Raw genomic sequence first — 7500 nt, 5'->3', positions numbered from 1 at the left:
TAAAAATGGCATTGGCACGGCAGAAATTTGAAGATGTGCCTAAACCCACCAGGGCCCAGCGTGTGCCGACGGTGGTCGAGGCAACCGCCCGCACCAGGGCCGATAGTGTGCCGATGGTGCTCGAGGCAACCTGTCGCACCAGGGCCCAGCGTGTGCCAATGGTGATCGAGGCAACCTGCCGCACCAGGGCCCAGCGTGTGCCGATGCTGGTCGAGGCAAGCGCCCGCACCAGCGCCCAGCGTGTGCCGATGGTGCTCGAGGCAACCGACCGCACCAGGGCCCAGCGTGTGCCGATGGTGCTCGAGGCAACCTGCCGCACCAGGGCCCAGCGTGTGCCGATGGCGCTCGAGGAAAGCTCCCGCACCAGGGCCCAGCGTGTGCCGATGGTGCTCGAGGCAACCTGCCGCACCAGGGCCCAGCGTGTGCCGATGGTGCTCGAGGCAACCTGCCGCACCAGGGCCCAGCGTGTGCGGATGGTGCTCGAGGCAAGCGCCCGCACCAGGGCCCAACGTGTGCCGATGGTGGTCGAGGCAACCGCCCGCACCAGGGCCCAGCGTGTGCCGATGGTGGTCGAGGCAACCGCCCGCACCAGGGCCCAGCGTGTGCCGATGGTGGTCGAGGCAACCTGCCGCACCAGGGCCCAGCGTGTGCCGATGGTGGTCGAGGCAACCTGCCGCACCAGGGCCCAGCGTGTGCCGATGGTGCTCGAGGCAACCGACCGCACCAGGGCCGAGCTTGTGCCGAAGGTGGTCGAGGCAAGCGCCCGCACCAGGGCCCAGCGTGTGCCGATGGTGGTCGAGGCTGCCGATGATGGTCGAGGCAACCTGCCGCACCAGGGCCCAGCGTGTGCCGATGGTGCTCGAGGCAACCGACCGCACCAGGGCCGAGCGTGTGCCGATGGTGCTCGAGGCAAGCGCCCGCACCAGGGCCCAGCGTGTGCCGATGGTGGTCGAGGCAACCTGCCGCACCAAGGCCCAGCGTGTGCCGATGGTGGTCGAGGCAAGCGCCCGCACCAGGGCCCAGCGTGTGCCGATGGTGGTCGAGGCAAGCGCCCGCACCAGGGCCCAGCGTGTGCCGATGGTGGTCGAGGCAACCTGCCGCACCAGGGCCCAGCGTGTGCGGATGGTGCTCGAGGCAAGCGCCCGCACCAGGGCCCAGCGTGTGCCGATGGTGGTCAAGGCAACCGCCCGCACCAGGGCCCAGCGTGTGCCGATGGTGGTCGAGGCAACCGCCCGCACCAGGGCCCAGCGTGTGCCGATGGTGGTCGAGGCAACCTGCCGCACCAGGGCCCAGCGTGTGCCGATGGTGGTCGAGGCAACCTGCCGCACCAGGGCCCAGCGTGTGCCGATGGTGGTCGAGGCAAGCGCCCGCACCAGGGCCCAGCGTGTGCCGATGGTGGTCGAGGCAACCGCCCGCACCAGGGCCCAGCGTGTGCCGATGGTGGTCGAGGCAACCTGCCGCACCAGGGCCCAGCGTGTGCCGATGGTGCTCGAGGCAACCGACCGCACCAGGGCGGAGCGTGTGCCGATGGTGGTCGAGGCAACCGCCCGCACCAGGGCCCAGCGTGTGCCGATGGTGGTCGAGGCTGCCGATGGTGGTCGAGGCAACCTGCCGCACCAGGGCCCAGCGTGTGCCGATGGTGGTCGAGGCAACCGACCGCACCAGGGCCGAGCGTGTGCCGATGGTGCTCGAGGCAAGCTGCCGCACCTGGGCCCAGCGTGTGCCGATGGTGGTCGAGGCAACCGCCCGCACCAGGGCCCAGCGTGTGCCGATGGTGATCGAGGCAACCGACCGCACCAGGGCCCAGCGTGTGCCGATGGTGCTCGAGGCAACCTGCCGCACCAGGGCCCAGCGTGTGCCGATGGTGGTCGAGGCAACCTGCCGCACCAGGGCCCAGCGTGTGCCGATGGTGGTCGAGGCAAGGTCGAGGCAACCGACCGCACCAGGGCCCAGCGTGTGCCGATGGTGCTCGAGGCAACCTGCCGCACCAGGGCCCAGCGTGTGCCGATGGTGGTCGAGGCAAGCGCCCGCACCAGGGCCCAGCGTGTGCCGATGGTGGTCGAGGCAAGCGCCCGTGTCACGCCCTGGGCAGGCGCGCCAGGCACATCAGCCAGACCAGCAGGCGAGCCAGCAGCTAAGGCCCGCAGACCAGGCGTGCTGGCGGGTATCAGTGCGCAAAGCCTATCAAACAAGCTCCAAACGCCCGCCCATCTTGCAGGCCAACTCATGAGACCAAGGCCTGGCATTTGGGCTGCCCGCACCACATCCAGAAGGGCCCGAGGTGCTGGATACGCAAGGGAAGCTTCTGGAACCAGGCAGGATCAGCATCAGCATCCTGGCAGATTTGGTTGACCCTGAAAATCAGGAACCAGCATCTTGATTAAATGTAATCCCATGATTGTAGCCTTTATTCTAGGGATTTGCCATTAAGTTGTAGCTGGAGCCTCAACTATAAATAGAGGGCTGCTCCACCCTCATTTGTACACCATCAAACACTTCTGTTTCAGTGAATACAAGAGCATTTCCAGAATTCTGTTTTTCCTGTCCTGTTTCTCTTTAACTTGCGTAATCAGCCCTTCCCTTTGTTCTAGTGCCCGCACGCTTGTGTTTTAGGCTGACTTAGGCATCAAGGACGAGATTCCAAGCCTAAGGCCGCACGGATTCTGAGTCTAAGGTCGGAGCCCGTGACAGTTGGTATCAGAGCAAGTTCGGTTCTGCGTGTTTGTGTTGTGCAGGTTAGATCGTGATTGAGGAGATGGCATCCCAAAGCGACGTTGCTAGCCAACAACCAGAGGCCCAGGAGCATGGGCGAGGAAGAGGCAAGAAAGCTTGTTCTAGAGATATCTGGTCTACCATGGACGGTAGGCTGGCCAAGGTGGAGGTGACCATAGGCGACATGGGGGAGAAGCTGGAGGAAGTAGAAACTCACATTGCATCGCTAGACTCCATGGGGGAGGAGATCCAAAGTGAGCTAGCAGCTGCTCTCAACAATGGCCTGGATGAGATCACCCGAAAGAATGAATCCTTGGAGGCGGAAGTTCTGACTTTGCGAGATGGCATGGAGGCCATGCGCAATGGCATGGAGGCCATGCGCCAGCGGATGGAGGAGCTTACCAGTGAGCTCGTGACTTGCAAGACTGCCATTGGGAATGGCATGTTTGCTGGAGTGTCCAGATCCAGATTGGATGTCCCCAAGCCTAAGGAGTTTAAGGGGACTAGGGCGGCCAAAGAAGTAGACAACTACCTTTGGGGTATGGAGCAGTACTTCCAGGCCATGGGCATGCAAGACGAGGCGATAAAGGTAAGCACCGCTGCTATGTATCTCACTGATGTAGCCTTATTGTGGTGGAGGCGCAGGTGTGATGATGTCAGGCGTGGGAACGCCAAGATTGGAACCTGGGCAGAGTTCCAAAAAGAGTTCAGAGAACAATTTTACCCGGAGTATGCCGATGATGAGGCACGGGCAAAGTTGCGCAGGTTGAGCCAGCAAGGGAACATAAGAGAGTATGTTCAAAAATTCTCTGAACTGATGCTACAGATCTCGGATCTAGGCGAGAAGGACGCATTCTTTGCTTTCATGGATGGGCTGAAACCGTGGGTAAAGCATGAGCTACAAAGGAGGGGAGTTCATGACTTGGCTAAAGCCATGACCACTGCCGAGGCGTTGATAGAGTTCAAGCCTCTGAACAAGTTCGAGTCTACCAAGCCCAAGGGTAAGGGCAGGGACGATAGGGACCGGAAGAAGCAGTCCAATGGGAAGGACCGTGACCGGGAGTCCAAGGATGGAGACCGAGACCGTTCAACCAAGGATGGCGAGAGGAAGCCATCAGCAGGCAAGTGGAAAGCAAAGGGGGACCGAGAACCACTAGCATGCTACCTATGTGGAGGGAGCCACATAGCGCGCAATTGCCCGCAGAAGGGCAAGCTGGCTGCTGTAGACAGGGAGTCTGACGAGGAGCCAGAGTCAGGGGCAGCAAAGCTTGGGTCGTTGGTGCTCAATGCTGTCCAGAGTAAGGGGAGCCGCAAGCCAAAGGGCTTGATGTTTGCGGATCTGATGGTTGCGGGTCAGAAGGTGAGCGCACTGGTGGACACAGGTGCCTCACATCTTTTCATTTCAGGTGATGGAGCCCGGAAGCTCGGACTAAAGGTGCAGAAAGGGACTGGTACCATTAAGACGGTGAACTCCAAGGAAGTTCCAGCCATTGGAGTAGCACGGGGAGTGGAGTTGCAGCTTGGAGATTGGAAAGGCAAGGAGACCATTGAGGTAATACCCCTTGACGACTATGAGTTTGTGATTGGGTTGGATTTCCTTGTTCGGATTAACGCCCTCCTTGTGCCTTTTGCCGATTGTGTTTGCATCTTGGATGCACGGTGCCAATGCCTAGTACCATTGAGGAGAGGGTCTGGAGTTGGGTCACGGGTGGTGTCAGCCATCCAATTTGCCAAGGCGGTAAGCAGACAAGAAGACACCTTCTTGGCAGCCCTGAAATATGATGAGCCAAGGGAGAAGGAGACCGAGTCACCCCTGGAGGTGCTAAAGGTGCTGAAGACCTTTAGTGATGTGATGCCCGCAAAGCTGCCTAGCAAGCTACCACCTAAGAGGGAGGTGGACCACAAGATCGAGCTGGTGTCCGAGGCCAAGCCACCAGCCAGAGCCCCTTACCGAATGTCTCCACCAGAGTTGGAGGAGTTGAGGAAGCAGCTCAAGGAGTTAGTTGATGCTAGCTTCATCAGGCCATCGAAAGCACCCTATGGTGCACCGGTTCTATTCCAGCGCAAGCATGATGGGTCGTTGCGGCTGTGCATAGACTACCGGGCTTTGAACAAGCTGACCATTAAGAACAAGTACCCCATCCCACTCATTGCGGACTTGTTCGATCAACTTGGGAGCGCAAGGTGGTTCACCAAGCTGGATTTGAGGTCAGGCTATTATCAAGTCAGGATCGCGGAGGGAGATGAGCAAAAGACAGCATGTGTCACTCGGTATGGTTCGTATGAGTTCTTGGTGATGCCTTTCGGACTCACGAATGCCCCAGCAACATTCTGCACCCTTATGAACAAGGTACTTCAGTCGTTCCTTGATCGGTTTGTTGTGGTTTATTTGGATGACATTGTGATCTACAGCCAGACTTTGGGAGAGCATGTAGACCACTTGAGACAGGTGTTCGAGGTGTTGCGGGCGCACAAGCTGTTTGTCAAGAGGGAGAAGTGCTCATTCGCCCAGAAGGAGATCCCATTCCTTGGCCACATAGTGGGAGGTGGCAGGATACGCATGGATGAAGGCAAGATAGACGCCATCCTGGAGTGGCAACCACCAGCCAAGGTCACTGAGTTGAGATCATTCCTTGGGCTGGTTAACTACTACAGGCGCTTCATCAAGGGTCACTCAGCAATAGCCACGCCATTGACTGACTTGCTCAAGAAAGGGAGAGCATGGGAGTGGAGCGCAGGGTGCCAGGAAGCCTTTGACAGGTTGAAGCGGGCTGTGACCGAGGAGCCAGTCTTGGCCTTGCCAGACCATGCCAAACCGTATGAGGTGCATACGGATGCATCAGACTTTGCCATAGGGGGCGTGTTGATGCAAGAGGGACGTCCAGTCGCGTTTGAGAGCAGGAAGCTGAACGAGACTGAACGCAAGTACACGGTCCAAGAGAAGGAGATGACTGCAGTGGTGCACTGCTTGCGCACTTGGCGCCATTACCTGTTGGGGTCGAGGTTCGTGGTGAGAACGGACAATGTGGCGACCAGCTACTTCCAGACGCAGAAGAAGCTGTCCCCCAAGCAGGCGAGATGGCAAGATTTTCTTGCGGAATTTGATTTTCAGATGGAGTACAAGCCGGGGCGGGCGAACCTAGTGGCAGACGCCCTGAGCAGAAAGGCTAACCTTGCTGCCATTAGCCAACCAGAGGGGTCACTGGTGCCGCGCATCAAGGAGGGACTTGCGCATGATCCTACAGCCAAGGCTTTGATGGAGTACGCCCAGCAAGGTAAGACTAGGCGGTTTTGGTTGCAGGATGGGTTGCTGTACACCAGGGGCAGTAGACTGTTTGTGCCGCAGCACGGGAAGCTCCGCAAGGAAGTTTTGCAAGAGTGTCATGATTCAAGGTGGGCTGGACACCCAGGAGTGAGCCGCACCTTGGCGCTGATCGAGGACCGGTACTACTGGCCGCACATGAGGGACGATGTGGAGGCCTATGTGAAGACTTGTCTTGTGTGCCAACAGGACAAGGTGGAGCTCAAGAAACCAGGGGGTCTCTTGGAGCCATTGCCAGTGCCAGAGCGACCATGGGAGAGTGTTTCTCTGGACTTTATAGTCGGTCTACCCAAGACAGAGGGGTTTGGAAGCATCATGGTAGTGGTGGACAGGTTTTCCAAATATGGAATCTTCATTCCAGCAACCAAGGAGTGCCCAGCCGAGGAGGCAGCTCGATTGTTCCTGAAGAACATGGTGAAATACTGGGGAGTGCCGAGGACCATTGTTAGTGATCGGGACGGGCGTTTCACGGGCAGGTTCTGGACTGAGTTGTTCAAGCTGTTGGGGTCAGACTTGAACTTTTCCACCAGCATGCATCCGCAGACCGATGGGCAGACAGAACGTGTGAATGGACTACTGGAGGTCTACCTCAGGCACTATGTGAGTGCCACACAAAGGGACTGGCCAAAGCTACTGGATATTGTGCAGTTTTCCTACAACTTGCAAAGGAGCGAGGCAACGAACCAGAGCCCATTTGAGGTTGTGACAGGGCAACAACCACTAACACCCGGTTCGATTGCTGCAGGTTATACAGGACCGAATCCAGCAGCATACAAGTTTGCCAAGGCATGGCAGGAGCAAGCTGACTTGGCCAGAGTTTGTCTACACAAGGCGGCCAAGAGGTCGAAGAAGTGGGCAGACCAGAAGAGGCGGGATGTGCAGTTCCAGGTTGGAGACTTGGTGTTGGTGAAGCTGCATCCCATTGTGCGCCACAGGGGGCTGCACAAAGGCCTAGTCCGGAGGTATGAGGGACCTTTCCGAGTAGTCAAGAGAGTAGGCAAGGTTGCCTACAAGCTGGATATGCCACCCAAGCCGAGGGTACACCCGGTGTTCCATGTGAGCATGCTCAAGCCGTTCCATGAGGATGAGGGAGATCCAGGACGGGCAGAGTCAAAGCGTGCACCGTTGGGAGCAAGGGCCTCATATGAGAAGGAGGTCCACAGCATTATGGCTGACCGGGAAGTGAGACGGAAGAACTATCAACCAAGACATGAGTACTTGGTGCGCTGGAAGGGACTTCCAGACAGTGAGGCGAGCTGGGAACCAGCAGAGGACTTATGGCAGTTCGGGGACCAGATCAGGCAGTACCATGCAGAAGACGCAACGAGGGCGTTGCGCAATCAGGTGGGGGAGAATGTCACGCCCTGGGCAGGCGCGCCAGGCACATCAGCCAGACCAGCAGGCGAGCCAGCAGCTAAGGCCCGCAGACCAGGCGTGCTGGCGGGTATCAGTGCGCAAAGCCTATC

Source organism: Durio zibethinus, unplaced genomic scaffold, assembly GCF_047325235.1.
Source record: "Durio zibethinus cultivar Kanyao isolate XHJ-2024 unplaced genomic scaffold, ASM4732523v1 HiC_scaffold_400, whole genome shotgun sequence".
NCBI lineage: Eukaryota > Viridiplantae > Streptophyta > Magnoliopsida > Malvales > Malvaceae > Durio > Durio zibethinus.
This window is presented reverse-complemented; position numbering follows the sequence as displayed.